Here is a 21,080-nt window from a genome sequence, read left to right on the forward strand (position 1 = left end):
GGTTCTGAGCAGATGACCTGTTCCCAGGCTGAGAGCCAAGGTGTGTATGCACTCCTTGCCTTTTATAAGGCTCGCACACCTGAGAACTGACTGATTAATCAAACCCAGACTGTCTGGATGGTGTGGGTCCCACCCTCACTTCCCACTCCAGCAGCACAGGCCTTGATAACTGGTTTTGTCCAAACCTGATCTGCAGAAACCACAGATCTCTGACCACTCTATTTTCCTGGTTGCTTTTTATATAACAGACATGATAAATCTTGGGCATATATACACCCCATCTACCACTTCTCAAGACACTGTTAAACTATTTATTTATTTTAATAAAGTGAGCTGTTGGCAAAAAATAATCAGTCTCTGGAGTACCCCCTATAACATATCTGGCGCTGGGCAGAGGCTATAGAAAGTGCCAGAATTTAGGGAATTCTCAAAAGTTGGTGCGTATAAATAGAGCATTATGCATCACTCTTCTTCTTGCCAAAACAACGGAACTGAAAAGACTTTATTCCATTGCTGTTCTAGAAACCATGATGGCAGTGCCAGATCTGTCACATCGGTCACTAATAGTTTGACTTACACCATGTTTACATTTTCATCAGAGGTTTTAGCCATTTCAGCTGCATCTAAATGGTTATATAGCCAGAACAGGCAATCACTTGGTGCCAGCTAAGTCAATTTTGGCCTAATGTTGAAACTTTAAAAACCAGTTTTGGCCTAAACTGCTGAAACTCTAACAACTCCAAATCAAATTCAACCTTGAGTAGTTCTGTTCCAGATCATATTATTTTATGTGCAGATTTTGTTGAGCTGAGATGATTTTGAATGCTTTACTGCTCTGGTTTCTGAGTAACAGAGTTTTATGTTTATTGTATAATGTAACTGTAAGATACATTTGGAATTGCCTAAATTTATTGTAAATGTAAATGAACCCCCCCCCCCCCCCAACCGCTTGTACCTTTGGATAGCTGCTTTTAATCCATGATCTGTCCTGGGGTCCATTCGGCAGGTGATGAAGTTAATATAGAAAAAATGGAAATGGATCACACAGCTCCGATAAAATGTAGAAAATTTATTGGAACACAGGGTGGATAAAAATCAATGATTTTTTTTAAAAAATCAAAAAAATCGGATTTTTTTGATTTAAATCGGATTTTTTTGATTTAAATCGGATTTTTTTCAATAAACTGCTTTTTGAGGAAAATATTTTACCATCCAAAGGTTCTTCCATCATGAGATAAAGCTGAGTTGTTTAACTCAGTAGAATAAAGGCTGTATATGTTCTCAAATGTTACAACATGAACAGAGTTGAGAAAAAGACCTTAATCCTATTGTTCTACAAACCTATGAATACAGAATCATCCCCTTCAGTACCAAGTCCAAGAAGTTAGACAATATGTTTCTGATTGTTTGGACTATTTTTTTTTTTATTTTTTTTTTTGTTTAGCCAAATTAGTTAACATGGATGTTTGTTTAAGCAAATAACGTATGCTGTAATGTTGTTATTTCAGTTGAATAAATCCATTTAAATTGTTATTAAGTTCAGGATTATTTTTCTCCTTCCTAAGTACAACAGAACAGTGGTGTCCAAATATGAATGATTAACCCATTAAACTTGGGAGAAAAAAGTAATATAAAAAGTGATTCTAAAAATCTTCATCTACTTGCATGTTAAAGTAGCAAGAACTAGTTTAGGTAGAAACTTTGATTTAAATCACTGATTTAAATCAAGCCTTCCGGACTAGTGATTTAAATCGTGATTTAAATCGTGATTTAAATCAGTTTGATTTAAAACAAATCCACCCTGTTGGAACATAAATAAAAGATAACAAAGTGATAAAAATCGCGGCCTGATACGGGCCCGAGTATTCTCCACGTGCTTCTTTCTGGGACGCTGATGGCGCAAGAGAGACCAGCATTATGGGGGTGAGCTGACAAACTTGCTCTGTTGTGGATGAAGTTAATGTCCTAAAAAACAACTTTTAAACTTGCAGCCCTGTGTGAAATTGGCGTGGCCTAGAGTGTAGTGATGAGCGAATACTGTTCGATCGAATAGATATTCGATCGAATAGTAAGGTATTCAATCTATCGAATATTATTGAATAGTTCGCCGAATATTCGATAAATATTCGATAAGCGTTCAAATCCCCCAGCTTCCAATTCTTACCTCCAAGTGGTCGAATAGATGTTTTTCAATAATCGAATACTTGTTCCCATTGACTTTAATGGGATTGAATATTTGGGAGATATTCGTACGAATATTCGAATATTTCACTATTCGCTCATCACTACTAGAGTGTCTATGCCCTAGACTTGCGATGCCTCTCCGTCCCTCCGCCCCACCCTCTTCACCATTAGGAACGCCCCAGGCAGCATCTTTCCTATTCATCACATGTCTGAACATGTGCCTTAACGGTCCAACACATGTGCAGTGTTCACACAGGTGATGAATAGAAGAAATCCTGGCTGGGACATTCCTTATGGTGAAGAGGGCAGGAGAGGCAGTGCAATCCTAGGGCACAGATGCTCTAGACCAGTGTTTCTCAACCTTTTCAAGCCAAGTACCCCCATGCGACGAGATGCTCCAGCCGAGTACCCCCAAGGAAGCCATCCATTAATAACATTGCCCAGGGTAGATTTACATGTACGTTTCACAGCAAAATACACTGCGATACTCTGCACTGTTATGGCCTATGTATCTGCATTCTCACAGAGGATTTTCAATCTGCTGCGAGAATGTAGTCACAGCCTATTTACCTAATTAGCTGTCGGCCCTTAACAGATCCTGCTTACCTGCCTGTACTTCCACCTGCTTCTCTGGCTCCCGGCTCACTGACAGCCCGCTCATCCAATCAGTGGTTACAGTGGGACAGTGCACTGATTGGCTGAGCCTGCAGTCAGTGAACCGGGTGCCAGAGAAGCAGGTGGGATATAACCCACAGAGATGGATATGTCCCCCTGCAGCCAGATACCTCCCCCCATGTAGTCAAGAGGCCTTCTTCTATGTAGCCAGATATCTCCCCTATGTAGCCAGATACCTACTTTTATGTAGCAAGATATCTCCCTATGAAGCCAAATACCTCCCCCAATGTAGCCAGATACCTCTCCCCCATGTAGCCAAAAACCTCCCCCATGTAGCCAGATACCTCTCCCCCATGTAGCCAGATACCTCTCCCCCATGTAGCCAGATACCTCTCCCCCATGTAGTCAGATACTTCCCTCTATGTAGCCAGATACCTCCCCCCATGTAGTTAGATACCTCTCCCCCATGTAGCCAGATACCTCTCCACCATGTAGTCAGATACCGCCCCCATGAAGTCAAAAACCTCCCCCATGTAGCCAGATACCTCCCCCTATGTAGTCAGATACCTCCCGCCATGTAGTCAGATACCTACCCCCATGTAGCCAGATACCTCTTCCCATGTAGCCAGACACCTCCCCATGTAGTCCGATACCTACCCCCATGTAGCCAGATACCTCTCCCCATGTAGTCAGATACCTCCCCCATGTAGTCAGATACCTCCCCCATGTAGCCAGATACCTCCCCATGTAGCCAGATACCTCCCCCATGTAACCAGATACCTCCCCCATGTAGCCAGATACTTCCCTCTATGTAGCCAGATACCTCCCCCTATGTAGCCAGATACCTCCCCCCATGTAGCCAGATACCTCCCCCCATGTAGTCAGATACCTCCCCCATGTAGTCAGATACCTCCCCCATGTAGCCAGATACCTCCCCATGTAGCCAGATACCTCCCCCATGTAACCAGATACCTCCCCCATGTAACCAGATACCTCCCCATGTAGCCAGATACTTCCCTCTATGTAGCCAGATACCTCCCCCTATGTAGCCAGATACCTCCCCCCATGTAGCCAGATACCTCCCCCCATGTAGTCAGATACTTCCCTCTATGTAGCCAGATACCTACCCCTATGTAGCCAGATACCTACCCCCTTGCAGCCAGACATCTCCCCATGTAGTTAAGATACCTCCTTCTATAGCCAGATACCTCCCCATGTAGCCAGACATCACTTTTCCTTTGCTTCTCCATCTGGCCCAGACCACCATGATGATTTCTTGCAGCTAAAATTTACCTCTTGCCAGAGAACCTGACAGACATCTTAGGCGTCACAGTTTTCCTTTAACTTCCCTCCCTTTTTCCAACCTATAGGCTCCCATACAGTAATAATTCTGCTGTTTGGTGTCATGCGCTGTAAAGTGAGTAGGTGTGTGGGTTGTCCTCGTATTTCGGATCCCTCATTTAAAAATAATATCCCCTTTTATGACCCCCCATATAGTAATAATGCCCCCTGCCCTGCCCCCATAGTAATGACCACCATTCTACTCCCCCCCCCCCTCCTGCCCAAACAAACAAAAAAAAATTCATACTCACGTTATCCGCGCATGGAGGGGGTCTTGTTCTCTTCTCCAGCCTCTGAGCCACGAGGAAAGAAAGAAAGAAAGAAAGAAAGAAGAGGTGGGGGGGGGGGGGGGGTGAGAGGAGGTGAAGGGGGAGAGAAAGAGAGAGGAGGTGATGGGGGAGAGGAAGAGAGAGGAGGTGATGGGGGTAGAGGAAGAGAGAGAAGGTGAAGGAGAGAGAGGAGGTGAAGGGGGAGAGGAAGAGAGAGGAGGTGAATAGGGAACGAAGACAGGGGAGAGAGGAGGTGATGGGGAGAGGAAGTCAGGGGAGAGAGGAGGTGAAGAAGGGAGAGGAAGAGAGAGGAGGTGAATGGGGGAGGAAGACAGGGGAGAAAGGAGGTGATGGGGGAGAGGAAGACAGGGGAGAGAGGAGGTGAAGAAGGGAGAGGAAGAGAGAGGAGGTGAAGGGGGGAGAGGAAGAGAGAGGAGGAGAGGGGTGATGGGTGATGAGGGGTGAGAGGAGGTGATGATCATGGGGGTAGAGAGGAGGTGGAGAGAATACAGAGGAGATGATGGGGGTACGGAGGAGATGATGGGGCGTCGGAGGAGATGATGGGGCGTCGGAGGAGATGATGGGGGTAGGGAGGAGATGATGGGGTAGGAAGGAGATGATGGGGGTAGGGAGGAGATGATGGGGGTAGGGAGGAGATGATGGGGTAGAAAGGAGATGATGGGGGTAGAGAGGAGATGATGGGGGTAGAGAGGAGGTGGAGGGGGTACAGAGGTGATGATGGGGGTAGAGAGGAGGTGGAGGGGGTAGAGAGGAGATGATGGGGGTAGAGAGGAGGTGGAGGGGGTACAGAGGTGATGATGGGGGTAGAGAGAAGGTGGAGTGGGGAGAGAGGAGACGATGGGGGTACAGAGGTGATGATGGGGGTAGAGAGGAGATGGAGGGGGAACAGAGGTGATGATGGGGGTACCGAGGTGATTGTGGGGGTAGAGAGGAGGTGGAGGGGGAACAGAGGTGATGATGGGGGTACAGGGTTGATTATGGGGGTAGAGAGGAGGTGGAGGGGGAACAAAGGTGATGATGGGGGTACAGAGGTAATGATGGGGGTAGGGAGGAGATGATGTAGTGGTGCGCTGGGTTACCCCGCCGGGGGCTTTTGCTGCAGTGGATTGTGGAGATCGGGCACCCCACTTCCACAGGCAGCAGCGTCAGTCGTAGGACGTGGGGAGAAGCGGCGGCAGGTGGACATGGGGGGCGCCCCATCTCCTGGTCCACATTCCAATGCAGGAGCTCCCCCTCGCAACTGACTGACTCTGAGGCCCTGCCGGTCCGGCCGCCTGCGGGGACATCAGCCTGCCGGCGCCGCATCTCCTCTCCTCTCCGCCGGGTCACCTCAGGCAGCCTGTTCGGGATTCGTCCCCAGGCTGCCGCATATCCTCCTGGAGCCCCCGGCTGGACGCTGCAACCCGATCCGGCAGCTTCACGCTCTTCCCCCGCGGCTGCCGGGGGCTCCAGGAAGATATGCGGCAGCCTGGGGACGAATCCCGAACAGGCTGCCTGAGGTGACCCGGCGGAGAGGAGAGGAGATGCGGCGGCAGGCTGATGTCCCCGCAGGCGGCCGGACCGGCAGGGCCTCAGAGAGACAGTCAGTTGCGAGGCTGCTGGTCAGTGATCTCCGACTTCATCCTTCCCGCAGCCTCACCAAGTCCCCTATCCCACAGAACACTGGTGAGGCTGTTGCTGGGGGAAGGATGTGAGAGCAGCGGCGGGGATAGGTGCCGGGACACTGCTGGGTGATAGCAGTGTCCCTGCACCCAAAACTATTTTTTCCCCCCACCTCCCGGCGTACCCCCTAAGCCTGCGGCGCGTACCCCCTGGGGTACGCGTATCGCAGGTTGAGAAACACTGCTCTAGACCACCCCAATTTGACACAGGGATGCAAGTTTAAAAGTTGTTTCTTAGGACAATATATGCATCACCAGCCAAACAGACCCCAGGACAGGCCTTGGATTAAAAGCAGCTATCCGACGGCACAAGTGATTTGGGGGGGGGGGGGGGGTCAGATTGTTGGTACAGAGTCGCTTTAACATTATGTATGCCTGTGTAAAATTTATACTCCTACTTGGCTAAAAGTACTCCATAAAAATGCTTTGAGCAGTATTTTTATTCTGCCAGACGAAAATGTAGTGCAACCATAGCATTATACTGGTGGAGGGTTGGGGGGATGCCTTCCCCATTCTGCAAACACAACAGATAAACATTTAACTGCTGTTTGAGTTTCTATCAGTTTGTATTTTAGCCATAGATTAGTTGTATAGGTATTCTGGTATGTGTGGACATTGCTGCTTTGTACACTTCCAGATTCAGTATAATTGTCTTGGATCAACATCCTTGTGTTTCGCTTTATATCTATTTTTGTTCCCCATCTGTTAGGCTTTAAATCCTTTCCTGTAGCACTGAAATAACCTGTAACCTTTCAGTTTATTTGTTCATTTTAGTCCTGTGGTTTCATTGTTTCCCTCCTGTGGCTTTGTCACTTTACCTCCTGCAGACATTTTCCATCCTGCGGTTTATTGTTTCCCATTTTTAAGTTGTACTTGACAGTACTGAAGTTCCCCGTACACAGTTTTTTGTCATTTACAGTTTAACTGTGAACACACTGTTCATGTTATGCACCACTGTATTATTACTATTAATATAATATTAATATATAATTAATAATTTTATATTCACAACAGGTTGATATATTTCGTTCAAGCATATTTTACAAAAAGTTTTTACTGGTCTGAGTGTTCAGACCATGGCTGATTTAGAAGAATGAGCAGGGATATATCTAGGGATTGGTGGGTGTCTCAGCACTGAGACCCCGACCAATCAAAACTTCTGATATGCCTGTGGGACACCACACTGTGATCGCACTGCCTGCTGTAAACCACAAATTGCACACAATATAAGTCAGATAGACGCAATCTAGGAATATAATTGACAAAGAATAAGGGTCCAGTTACACAGAAAGATTATCTGACAGATTATCTACCAAAGATTTTAAGCCAAAGCCAGGAATGGACTATAAACAGATATCAGGTCATAAAGGAAAGTCTGAGATTTCTCCTCTTTTCAAATCCATTCCTGGCTTTGACTTCAAATTTTTGGCAGATAATCTGTCAGATAATCTTTCTGTGTAAATGGACCCTAAGACATTTTAGCTTTCCAATCAACCAATTTTCTTTATTGCAACAATGTGAAGTACAGTGAATGATGTTTTGGCCCTGACATGTTGGCCTGTGTCAATGGTTGATCCACATGTCAAGGTTGATTGGAATACTGAATGTCATTCTGTGTCTGTGTGACATGTCAAAAAATTTGTTTTTGCAGCAGTAAAAGTTTAGGGTGGTTGTCCGTTGAGTACAGATAGCTGAAGCCTTATGCCCCCTGGGGCTCATTTCCTGTGAATCCATGTCTCGAAAGTAAGCCTTCCAAGATGTAGTGGGGGCAGGTGGATATCCAACACGCGATATCCAATAGATGCACAATGGTGCTCATGTTGCATTTTGCCATGGTTCATTTTGGAGGCAAAAGCTTCTAAGCTTGTGGATGGTTCTAAGCTTGTAGATGTTCACCTCTCGCATTAATGATCTGTGGTTTTCATAAAAGTCCTGATCTTGCTTAATGTATACAGCACTTGCTAATTATTGTTCTTTGTTATCCATTATATTACATACGGCTTTTAGGTAATTTTGAAATAACAGACGCTATTTGCGCAATGTCAGCCATTATTGTGAAAGATGGACATCATTTTTACATAGTGTGAACCTAGCCTAACCCTGTTCAATCCCCACCCATAATCTAAGCTTGTTTGTAATAGGCTACTATTTCATGAGTTGGGCCGTTTGTCTGCAGCACATCCTGAAGCTGCTGAAAATCCTTACTGCTTGGTTCACTCTGTCTCCACCCCTCTGTCCTACCCCTCCCTCTTGAGACAGAGGTCTCATGATCTCCATCTATTCTATTTGCCAGGCAACCTATAACATATCATCTGTAACCATGCCTCATCTATCAGTGATCACCAAGCCAAGTAAGTACGGTAAAACAACTGCCTCCCCTGAGCAGTGTAGGGAAAGGAGACACTGTTGCTTCATCCCCCTTTCTCTTTATAATCTATGTATCTATATATCTATATCTTTTAAAAGGGGCTAGGAGCAGTGTAGACATGTGGGAAAGGTGTCAAATGATCGGGGGGGGGGGGGGGGTCTCAGGAGTTCATGCTTTTTGTGCATTTTATTTTTTTATGGGATTGCTGCAGTACCACTCCACTACATTCAGACTATGTGTTTGTGTGAACATATCCCAGGCTGCATAGTTATGGTTTGTATTTATACTCATATATGTTTTGAATCAAATTTTAATCAGACAGGAAATGTGACAGCTTAGGATGAGGAAGTCATTATGTTCTCCACCCAACGCTTTTCCAACAGTGTTTGTGATATTGTAGAAAATATCCCATGAGGTCACATTAACCCCTTGCCTCTTTTTAGCCTGTTTTGGCCTTACTACCCAGGGCCTATTTTCAAATCTGACCTGTCTCTCTTTATGTAGTTATAACTCTGCGATGCTTTTAACTATCGGGATTATTCTGAGATTGTTTGTTTGTTTTTTCGTGACATATTCCTCTTTATGTTTGTCATAAGAGAAACAGGTTGCTGAACTCAGGGAGACAAGCCAAACGACAACACTGCCGGCTGCTAGTGAAAGCGCTCAATGCAGTGAAGTCCTAGGTGCATTGCCCCCTGGGAAACATGAATATGCAAAAAAAGGAGCCCGTGGAGCCTCAGTGAAGCCAGATATCCCTCCAGGAAGGACCCAGCCAAGGGGCAGCTCCTGTTAGGGAACCACCAAAACCACCATATTAAGTGGCCCTATAAGGCAATGTAATGACAAGGGATAAACCAAGGCTAGGTAACCATCCACATACAGCTGTTTCGGGATGTTGCCCCTCATCAGTGTGGAGCAGGATTCTGGCTAGGTGGGAGCAATGCCTAGTAGAGCCATAAGAGAAACAGATCGCTGAACTCAGGGAGACCAGCCAAACAACAACACTGCCTAGCCAGAATCCTGCTCCACACTAATGAGGGGCAACACCCTGAAACAGCTGTATGTGGATGGTTACCTAGCCTTGGTTCATCCCTTGTCATTACATTGACTTATAGGGCCACTTAATATGGTGGTTTTGGTGGTTTCCTAACAGGAGCTGCCCCTTGGCTGGGTCCTTTCCTGGAGGGATATCTGGCTAGTCCTGTGTTTTGAGACTCTTCACTGAGGCTCCACAGGCTCCTTTTTTGCATCTTTATGTTTGTGGTATACTTTGGTTGATACACTCAGTAGTTTTTTGTAAAAATTGCGCAAAAATGTGAAAAATTTACATTTCTTTATTTTCAAAGTTCTCTTTTCCTAAGAAAGATAGTCATGCCACATGAACTAATTATTAATGCAATATCTACAACATGTCTACTTAGTGGATCTCCCTCCGGCTGCCCCATAGACGCTGTGGTCCCATGGACCGAGGTGCCTATGGGGTTAAGTGCCCGGGGAAGCGCGGCTCCCCTCCAGGCAGGGGCAGCAGGAGGAGGCTGTGTGACACAGTGCCTCCCGCTGCCCGATCGTTGTTAGGGACAGGGGGAGGCAGGGAGAGAATGATGTTTGGGAAACGTCATGAAGCAGGAACTACCTGCTTTACATTACATTTCCCAAACATAATTTTGCGGCGAGGGGTTAAGAGAAATTTTAGCAAGGATTATGAGCATTTAATGCTAACTAAATAAAATTCATGTCAGCCATTGTTGTCTTCTTGAAGTACACTGAATCAAATGCAGTGATCATTTGAATGATAGACTTGAAACATAGGAAAGAATTAGAAACACAGTGGTCAAAAAGTATCTAACAATAACAATTTACATTTCTTCACAGGTGTAGAAAACCACATTTATAAAATCAAATAGAAAAAATTATAATAAATTCATGTATCATTATCTTGTTTTAATCACCAATTCCAATCCAAAAATGGAATTTCTAGTATGAACATATCCCAAGCCAGTTGCATCCCCCATAAAGGGGTACTCTAAAAAAAAAAAGAAAGAAAGAAATGTATACATGTAAATTATCTCTATTAAAACTTAGGAGGATATTTATCAAGACCAGTATACTCATATTGCAGGTCTTAAATAAATCCCCACTCCCATGCAGTCTTTTTGATTTACTATGAGACGCATGTGCCTGACAGAAATCTACACCTGCTCTGTAGCCGATGTAGATTTCTGCCATGGTTTACCCCTGCCGTAAACCAAAAATCAACTGCGGGAGGAGGCCACGTCTTGCCTTGCTTACCCATCAGGTGAGTGGACCATCAAATAACTGTGCCTTTTCCCTGGTGTATGCCAGGGCACAGATTCATAAATGTGCCCCTTAAAGTTTAATAATAATAATAATAATTTTATTTGTATAGCGGCAACAGATTCCGCAGTGCTTTTTCTTTTCTATGCATACAGTACAGAGGTACATAATACACAGTTAAATAATTAGAATAAATAAAAACATAAAAAATACAAAGTATAAACGAGACCTGCTTGTTGGCGCTTACAGACTAACAACTTGGGTTGACACCAGGCATAAGTGCTTCATTTGTCCATGGTTCAGCCATTGTACATAGTTGGAGATACAGGATGAGCCAATAACAATGCCAATATCTGATTGCAAGTAAACATATAGAGTGCAGGAAGCGTCAGAGAGAGCGGGGGAAACAAAAGGGGGAAACAAGTTTAGGGAACGTTATAAGCGAGTCTGAAGAGATGAGTCTTCAGGGCACGCTTGAAACTGTAAATATTGGGTATGAGTCTGATGTCTTTAGGTAGGGCATTCCAGAGAACTGGTGCAGCACGAGAGAAGTCTTGGAGGCGGGAATGAGAGGTTCTGATTATGGAGGATGTTAAGGTTAGATCATTTGCAGAGCGTAGAGCCCAGGAAGGATGATAGGTGGAGATGAGGGAGGAGATGTATGGAGGGGCAGAGTTGTGGAGAGCTTTATGGGTGAGGGTGAGGAGCTTGAAGTGGATTCTGGATTTAATGGGTAACCAGTTCAGTGACTGGTTTGCCTGTTATTAGAAAAAAAAGTCATAAGACGTATTAAAAGTTATAATCGATCGGGGTCTGAGTTTTTAGACTGCGACCAATCAGGAGAAAAGCCGGAAGAATGTTATGTCACTGGAGGGCCGCATAAAGTAAATCTATTTGGTTGTCCAGCTCAAATGGACACAGAGTGGAATAAGGAGTGCACAGCAGTGCTGTCATCTTCCCACTAGTTCTCCTGATTAGTCATTTTCTGAACATTCAAACCAACTGATCAAAACTTTTGATTTGTACCCATGACATGTCTAGAACAGCAGCATATCCCCATAGCAAAGCTTTTTTTGCTCTGGACATTTCTTGACACAAACAGAGGTGGCAGCAGAGCACTGTGTCTGACTGGAAAGACTCTTGTCTAACCATATACTTTTTTTTTTTTTATATTATTTAAAGTGATACTGTAACACCCCCCCCCCCTTACTCTATGTGCAGTTCTCCGAACCATCCACAAACTTAGATGCTGCACATTCCATATATATATACAGTGGTACCTTGTTATAAGAGTAACAGTTTTTCAAAATTGTGACTTGGTTTAAGAACATTGCTTTGGTTTAAGAGCTCCCTGTACTGGGTGGGAGGGGGAGCGGGGGAGGGGCATGGTTTCCATAGCGGGGGTCTACAGCACTGTACTCTGACTCAGGAAGTCTCCCTCACCTTCCAAATCATAGCAGATCCACTTCAGGCTGGGGTTTGAATCAGGGGACAGGGCTGTGGAGGTAATCTCTTCATAGCTGTAACCCCTCTCTCCTCGGACAGAGAGTGCTGCTATACTGTGCCCCACATATAACCTGCTCATTCCTTCATACTCCCTGCAGTCTTTGTCAGCCCTGATTGGTCCATGCTGAACACATGCCCCTTCCCCACTGCTGTCATGTGACCACACAGACCTCTGACAGCAGCCCTGCTTCTCTATTCTAGCTTGTTGTTCTATGCTACTGCATTATGAGGATCTGCAGCTCCATCCTGTATCTACAGACTGCTGCTGTTTTTCAGGTTTTTGCTCTTACTATACACTGATTGCTATACTGTATGGTAACTTATAATATCACATATTCAGCTGTTTCTAATTGTTTGTTTCATTTGTTTTACATGTTATTCAAAAATCATTATTTTTGGGGGTGTGGAACCAATTTTTTGCATTTTAATGATTTTTCATGGGAAAATTTGCTTTGGTTTAAGGGTGATTTGGATTACAAGCACGGTCCCAGAACCAATTATGCTTGTAATCCAAGGCACCACTGTAATAGATATATATATATATATATATATATATATATATATATATATATATATATAAATATATAGATAGATAGATAGATAGATATCTTCTTTTCTTCTTTCTACTCTAAAATTGCTTAATTTCATTGTTGGACAGTGTCATTTCATCAATGAACAGTGTCACCTTGCCGGAGGGCTTTACAGCAGTTGAGCCAGCTCTCTCTTGGAAGAAGAGGCTCAACTGCTGTGAAGCCCAGCCTAGATGGCACTGTCAGCTGATGAAATGGAGCAATTTTATAGCTGGAAGAAGACAGACAAGTTTTATACACGTATATATACTGAGTGTGCAGCGTCTAAGCTTGTGGATGGTGTGGATAACTGTACATAGAGTAAGGGGGTTACAAAATCACTCTAAGTGGGTTTAGAAGAATAAGTATGGGGCCCTGGCTGCATGCTTGCCTGTATACTTACTTGGTAGAATCGTTTTCCTGCGGCATGGTGTTGTTCCAGTGCTCCGAGGCCGTTTAGATCTTCCAATGTCACATTACGTACTAGCTTGATTCTCCAGTGCTTTTTAAGAGCCTGAAATCACTGTTTTCAATGCATATGTATGAGAGTTGTTAGAGATGCACAGAAGATGCTGACTTTCAGCCTCTTTAGATTCAGGAAAGCCCTAGAGGAGGTCACATGGGTATTGCCAGGATTTGTACAAAACCTGAGTACCAGAGTAACTGTGGAAAAGTGATCAATCCTGGGTGAAAATATGGTCAAGCCTGCAGCCTGGGCCCCGATTAGAAAAAAAAAGTGGTGCGCTTCTTCAATAACTTTTGTAAAAAAAAAAACAGAACAAAAACATAATGAACTACCAATCTTTGTATTTTCACAGTTCATCTGAAGATTTAAAGACTATTGGATCTTCATAATCACAAAATCCCTGTTCTTAAATCAGTAAAATACAGCAAGATCAGAGGGCAGAGACATCCCAATGCCTTTCAAAGGTAATCTAAACATGGTAATATTATAATCCAACACATAAGTACTTAAAGTGTCATCGTTGTTATAACTTTCAAAGTCTAAATCAAGTAGATGTCAAATAAAGCATATTTGCAATTTACATTCATTTTTTTTAGTTATCATGGGAAACACAGCACTTGTGTTTAAACACAGGAAGTCCCATGTTTTTCAGGTTATCATGTGTTTAGTCTATTTTTATATATTTTTTTTAGTATAGTATGTGTTAACTATATTTTTTATATATTTTATATTCATGTCCAAAATGCTTCTGATTTTATTTAAACATTTTGTAATAAGACTTTATATCTGAGTGTATAGTAGATGCAATTCTGCTTTTCTATTGCCCATTTTATATTGGAATGCATATGCCTTGCACCGCCCCAAGATGAATAGTTAAAATATTGTGTGAAACTTTCAGTAACAATCAGTAACATCATGATACCTAGTAGGGCTCACATGAAAATATTGCACATTCACCTGTTTGTATATTTCAGAGTGCATTTGACTATACAGTGGTACCTTGGTTTAAGAGTTGTGACTTGCTTTTAGAGCATTTCTTTGGTTTAGAAGCTCCCTGTACTAGATGGTAGGGGGAGTGGGAGACGGACATGGTCTGCATAGCGGGGTCTACAGCCCTGTACTCTGACCCAGGAAGTCTCCCTCACCTTCCAAATCATAGCAGATGCCCTTTCGCTGGTGCTTGCAGCAGGGGACAGGACTGTGAAGGATAATCCCTTCATAGCTGTAACCACTCTTCTCACGGACTGAGAGTGCTGCATGAATGTGTTCACATCTGCCCTGCTTATTCCTTCCCTGCAATCTCTGTCAGCCCTTGTATTTCCCATACTCTCCATTCCTGCTATAATGTGGGATGTGCAAAAATAAGTGGTGGTTCCGGCACTCCAAGAGAAGTTAAAATCCAATACTTGATTTCATAGAAACACCGACGTGTTTCGCTCGCATGCGCGCTTAGTCCTGGTATAATGCATGCTGTGTATAACACATGTTCAAAAGCAAAAGCAGCCTATCATGACAAAGTCATTCAAACCTAGGATACAGGTGTAAGAGCAACTTAGCATAATTGTAACATGAAACCAAGGTGGGCGTAGGAGCAGGTACAAGCAAGGAAAACAACACAAGATGTACGGTGAATGCCGCATGGAGGAGGAGAGAACTATGAATAAAAATAAGACCAAATGTGGAAAATTAACAGGAACGAAACCAAATAGGAAACCAAAACAAAGCAAAACAAAAATGAAGGAAGAATATATATAAGGAATAAATATAATGAATATATGAAAAACAGAAAATGCTAAACAAAAATAATAAACAAAAAATAATGATGATAATAAATAGATAATAAACCAAACAAAAATAATGAAATATGAATAAAGGAAAATATGAAAAATTGCTACAAATATGAAAAAGTAATAAATATAGATATAAATAGATATCTATATTTATATTTATAAATTTTTCATATTTGTAGCAATTTTTCATATTTTCCTTTATTCATATTTCATTACTTTTGTTTGGTTTATTATCTATTTATTATCATCATTATTTTTGCTTATTATTTTTGTTTAGCATTTTCTGTTTTTCATATATTCATTATATTTATTCCTTATATATATTCTTCCTTCATTTTTTTTGCTTTGTTTTGTTTTGGTTTCCTATTTGGTTTAGTTCCTGTTAATTTTTCACATTTGGTCTTATTTTTATTCATAGTTCTCTCCTCCTCCATGCGGCATTCACCGTACATCTTGTGTTGTTTTCCTTGCTTGTACCTTCTCCTACGCCCACCTTGGTTTCATGTTATAATTATGCTAAGTTGCTCTTACACCTGTATCCTAGGTTTGAATGACTTTGTCGTGATAGGCTGCTTTTGCTTTTAAACATGTATTATCCACAGCATGCACTATACCAGGACTAAGCGCGCATGCGCACGAAACGCGTCTGTTTATCTTGCAGCACGATTTTATGGTTTCTATGAAATCAAGTATTGGATTTTAACTTCTCTTGGAGTGCCGGAACCACCACTTATTTTTGCACATCCCATGTACCTCGCGACTGGCTATCGCTGGAACCGTGCACCCTCCCTAAATGGACTGTGACCACCATACAAGCATTGAGGTGAGCTGACTGCACTCCATTTTTTCCTGCTATAATGTGCCTGCACTCACACTCAGCTATACACACTGCTACTATAATGTGCCTGCACTTACACTCAGCCATTCACACTGATGTATAGAAAAGTTTCTGTCACTGTCCTCCTGCACAGCTCTGTGATTCTCACTTCCTGATATCAATAAACTGCTGCTGTTTTTTTCAGGTTTTATTCCCTTACTATATTATACTCCACATGCTGATTGCTATACTGTACAGTAACTTAAAATATGACAAATTCAGCTCTTTGTAAATATTTGTTTAATTTGTTTTACATGTTGTTCAGAAAAAAAAATTATTATTTTGGGGATGTGAAACCAATTGTCGGCATTTCAATGATTTCTTATGGGAAAATTTTCTTTGGTTTAAGAGTGGATTTGGATTACAAGCACATTTGCACAGAACGAATTATGCTCGTAATCCAAGGCACCACTGTATAATAAAGAATGTCAGTAACAAGAGTACAACGTACAACTTGCAAGAAATAACCCTCATACAACTCTGTCAGGGAAATAATAATGTAATGGGTCTTAGAATAGGAGGAAGAAGAAAACTTAAGCTAAAAACTATATTTCAGGGGGGTTTGGAAGCAGTTTGTTTTGCTAAGGGCCACACTTTGTTCAGTGCTGGTCCTTGCTTTTGAGAGAAGTTGTACTAGAATGGACAAGAATTTAGGATTAGTAGGGCAACTATCTTTGATATGTGGATGATATTACTGTATATTTATATCAGATAGTGAACAAGAAACAAAGGTTTTATTTAAATTAAAAATATGCTACAAAGAAAGCAAAAACAGGAAATAAGGCTTTGTTCATAATTGACAAAACCTGTATATCATTTTTTTGTCTTCCTATCAAAGACAAGAAATACAAAGCGATTTTTACGTTGAATTTTGAAATGTCTAAAAATATCTCATATCACATTGGTGTCCTAGTTTCCATTTTAAAGAATACCAGAGGCTGGTGTGCCTTTACATTAGCTCCACAGAATTCTACATTTAAACGAGGTTTTGAATATAAAATAAAATTGAAAGGGTTTGCACAAGTGTATGTTACTTTTATTTGACCTTAGTGATGATTTTACTATATATTTTAGTCAGTTAATTCTATTTTACCTAAACAAAGACAAAAATATATTCCTTTGTTACTTATTACCTTATCCCTTGGAAAGGCTGCAGGTAGAATTTGCAGCTACATATTATTATGTATGTGTCTCCCCTTTTCATGTAATAGTGTTGTCGTGTGACTGTTCTTTCCATTTGACCCATAAAAATTTATATGGTAAGGGGAGGAGCCATATAGAGGCATCATTTAGAGAGAACATATTTTTTTAACAAAAAATTGATGATACATTTATTTGTTGTACTAGATACTGTGCACTTTGATTTGTGGCATTTTTTTTTAAACATGTAGAATGCTCAGGCTATAGTGTTTTTTTGTTTTTGTTTTTTTTTCCAGCCATTATTCCTATGTTCTTCTCTGTAGGACTGTAGGACTTTGTCTGAACACTATAAGGCCATGTTCACACTTTGTAGGACAGTGGTTGTTCTGTGACACAGCTGTGTCATAGAATGGCCTCTGTTTTGTTTAACCTGGCAGATACTGCACATTCAGGTTTGCCCCCATTCCAATTAGCCATTGCCGACAATGTTGAGTCTTTACATTGTCTGCACAGTCAATTTTGTTCGGCTACTATTCAATCAATAGCGGCTGCATAAAATTGACTTGTCAGTTTTTTTTTTTTGTGAGGCTGCATCAAACCCCAGCTGAGGTGTATACACTCGGGATTGGATTCCATAGTAAAGCGATTGGCTGCTGGCATTAAATAACGGCTGTTGTTGCAAACCTGCAACAATGGCTGTTGTTTAATGAAAATATGCGTTATGTAAATGTGGCCTAAATAAGTATTGTGACCATAACCTAAAGTTGTACAGCTCCTGTCACTGTCTAAGGGCCCTTTTACACAGAAAGATTATCTGACAGATTATCTGCCAAAGATTTAAAGCCAAAGCCAGGACTGGATTTGAAAAGAGAAGAAATCTCAGGCTTTCCTGTATGACCTAATATCTGTTTATAGTCTGTTCCTGGTTTTGGCTTCAAATCTTTGTCAGATAATCTTTCTGTGTAAAAGGGCCCTTAAGTGACGCTTAATCTGCAGGGGTTAATGTCGGGCGGCTGTGTGATCGCGGTGGCCCATCATTAACAGTGAAGATCGGGCTGCTGATAGCAGCTGATCACCACGCAAAGGAGTTCAGCTCTTAAGCTCACTTCATAGTGTCGCCGGACCCACTGGCGTACCCACATGTCATTGGTCCTTAAGTGACAGGCTCCCATGATGTATCGGAACGTCATGGGGTCCATAAAGGGGTTAAAAAACAAACAAAAGCGATCTGAATCCAAGGCATGTGTAGGGAAGTCTTAAATCTTTACAAACGTGTTTTTTACCCGGATGTAATTCAATACATGAAAATAATGCATTTTCCAGTCTTCCAGCCAAAGACTATTGATGGCCTGTCCACAGGAAAGACTATCAATAGTTTATCGACAGAGTGCTAACACCCAACACCCCACCTATCAGCTGATCAGCACTGCCACGGTGCTGTAAACAAGCAGCATATAGAAGATGGAAGCCTTGGCTCCATACATTATTTGTAATGTCGGTGCTGGGTAACAGCAGAGCAGCGCTCCTTTATTTCAGTGGGAACTACTCTGTAGTTATCCAGCGCCCACCTACAAACAATGTACTAGCTGAAGCGATGGCTACGTACAGTATTTAGATAAGCTAAACATACTCTCTGCCTCCTCCTCTCCCTCACTCACTTGTCTACTGTATATTTTACCAGAACGCATTTTGAAAGGCAAGCTTAAAATTTTCTTACACCAGTAGGCTGCGTTCACACTACGTATATTTCAGTCAGTATATTTCAGACAGTATTGCAACCAAAACCAGGAGTTGATTAAAAACACAGAAAGGATCTGTTCACACAATGTAGAAATTGAGTGGATGGCCGCCATATAACAGTAAATAACTTCCATTATTTCTATATAACAGCCGTTGTTTTAAAATAACAGCAAATATTTGCCATTAAATGGCGGCCATCCACTCAATTGCAACATTGTGTGAACAGATCCTTTCTGTGTTTTTAATCCACTCCTGGTTTTGGTTGCAATATGAGGACCACAATACTGACTGAAATATATGTAGTGTGAACATAGCCGTAAACCGTATTTAATAAGCCATGACATTCTTTTTGGCAATTTATTGTATTTCACAGGCTGTACAATTATCCTGATGATAAAACAAACTAAAATTAGAAAGGGCTAAAAATTAAAGTGATTAAAAAAAGGAAGTGCATACGAAAATTAATTAAGAATATTCAGATGACAGCTGCAGTCCAGAAAATTGCATAGAATTTTATGGCCCAGATTTATCAACCAGCTTAACACCAAAACTGTCAGAATTTGCCCACAGCAACCAGTCACAGCTCAGTTTTTATATCTTAATGTGCTCTGGTGAAATAAATGAATTCTGCCCAGTGTATCCCTTTACACTGCATGTTTATCTACTTAGTAAAAAATTAATCATTTAAAGGGGTACTCCGGGCTGGCGGGCTTTTTCGGCTATGACCGGGGAGGAGGTGAATGAGGACATTTACATCCCCTTACCTCCCATCGCGACGCTTCGGTCCGCGCTGCCTGGCCGCTTCCTGGTCTCTGCAGGGACTTGAGACGTGACGTTTTAAGTCCGCTCAGCCAGTCAGTGGCAGAGGTGGGATCCCGCCTCTGTCACTGACTCGCTGAGTGGACTTGAAACGTCACGTCACAAGCCCGCGTCAGAGACCAGGAAATGGCCGGGCAGCGTGGACTGGTGCGACGCTATCCGGGACCCAGCGCTGGAAACGGGGAGGTAAAGGTGACATTGTTGCCCTCATTCACCTCCTCCCCGGTCATAGCCAATAAGCCCCCCCCAGCCCAGAGTACCCCTTTAAGCTTACAAAATGGAGGGACAGATCCTGTTTGTGCCAGATTTATTAAGCACCTTAAAAAATTTGGCGCATCTCCTTCACTGCCTGTGTATTTTATTGTAGATTTTAAGATGCGGGAATAAATATGTCCACACACAACAAGAAGTGAATAAAGTTTACTTAAAGTGTTACTGTCGTTATAACTTTCAAAATCTAAATCAACAGTAAATGTGATATAAAGCAACTGTGACACTTTAAGTATTAAAAGCAAAAAAAAAAAATATATATATATATATAAGTCAGATACAGTACAATAAACTTGTACTGTATATCCCAGGTTAGGATTTTGCCTGTTCTTCTGGGCACCTGGGAGAGATGACGTTACAAACCATCTTCTTTTGTTGTTCCACCAAAATGCCCCTTCTGCTTGTATGCATTAGCTTTTATAGTCCCCTGAGTGTCATGCATCTATACACTAAATCCCCTATTACACTGGGCGACGAGATGGAGCAAATGAGCGCTGGCCTGACAGGTAAGAGCCGGTGGGGCTGCCCGGGTGATTGCTAGATCGTCCGGGCAGCTCATAGAAGATAGCGGCAGTGCAATGGCAGCATATGGCTGCTATCGTGAGCGTTTATTTTTCATGCATGTCAGCTGATCGTAGTCTTCTATTACACGAGACGATTATCGCCCATATCGGTCAGTATTGGCCGAATAGGGATGATAATCACTTTGTGTAATAGGGCCTTAAAGTGTCACTGTCGTGAATTTTTTTTTTGCAGAAATCAATAGTCCAGGCGATTTTAGGAAACTTTGTAATTGGGTTTATTATCCGAAAAATGCATTTTTATCATGAAAAAGCAGTTTGAAGCTCTCCCCCCTGTCTTCATTGTTCTCCTATGGAGAGAGCTAAAGAAAAGACCAAAACAGGACAACAAAGAGTTAATCTACAAATCCCTCACGGGATATCTTCTGTGACAGTCACCAGTGACCTGTCTGAGCTCAGATTACAGCTGTCACCCAGCTCTGTGCCTGTAATCCTCTGTTATCTGCTTTCTGCTGCCGGCTAACTCCCTCCTTCCTCCTCCCCCCTCCCCTCTCCCTAGAACAGACAGGGTACGACTCCTGCAACAAGTCACAATTTTCAGATTTTTCAGAGTGGATGAAAAAGAGGA

At 42.4% G+C, this 21,080-nt stretch overlaps 1 protein-coding gene across 4 annotated transcripts in view; it reads left to right on the top strand.

Annotated features, from left to right (window-relative positions):
- Positions 1-21,080, top strand: part of HECW2 (HECT, C2 and WW domain containing E3 ubiquitin protein ligase 2) — a 271,029-nt gene that overhangs the window by 64,659 nt on the left and 185,290 nt on the right. For all 4 annotated transcript variants that reach the window (XM_069983585.1, XM_069983588.1, XM_069983587.1 and 1 more), the window contains one exon: positions 13,648-13,759. The gene's annotated coding sequence lies outside the window, so the exon portion shown is untranslated. The remainder of the gene's footprint in view (positions 1-13,647; positions 13,760-21,080) is intronic.

Source organism: Dendropsophus ebraccatus, chromosome 9 (assembly GCF_027789765.1).
Source record: "Dendropsophus ebraccatus isolate aDenEbr1 chromosome 9, aDenEbr1.pat, whole genome shotgun sequence".
Taxonomy (NCBI): Eukaryota; Metazoa; Chordata; class Amphibia; order Anura; family Hylidae; genus Dendropsophus; species Dendropsophus ebraccatus.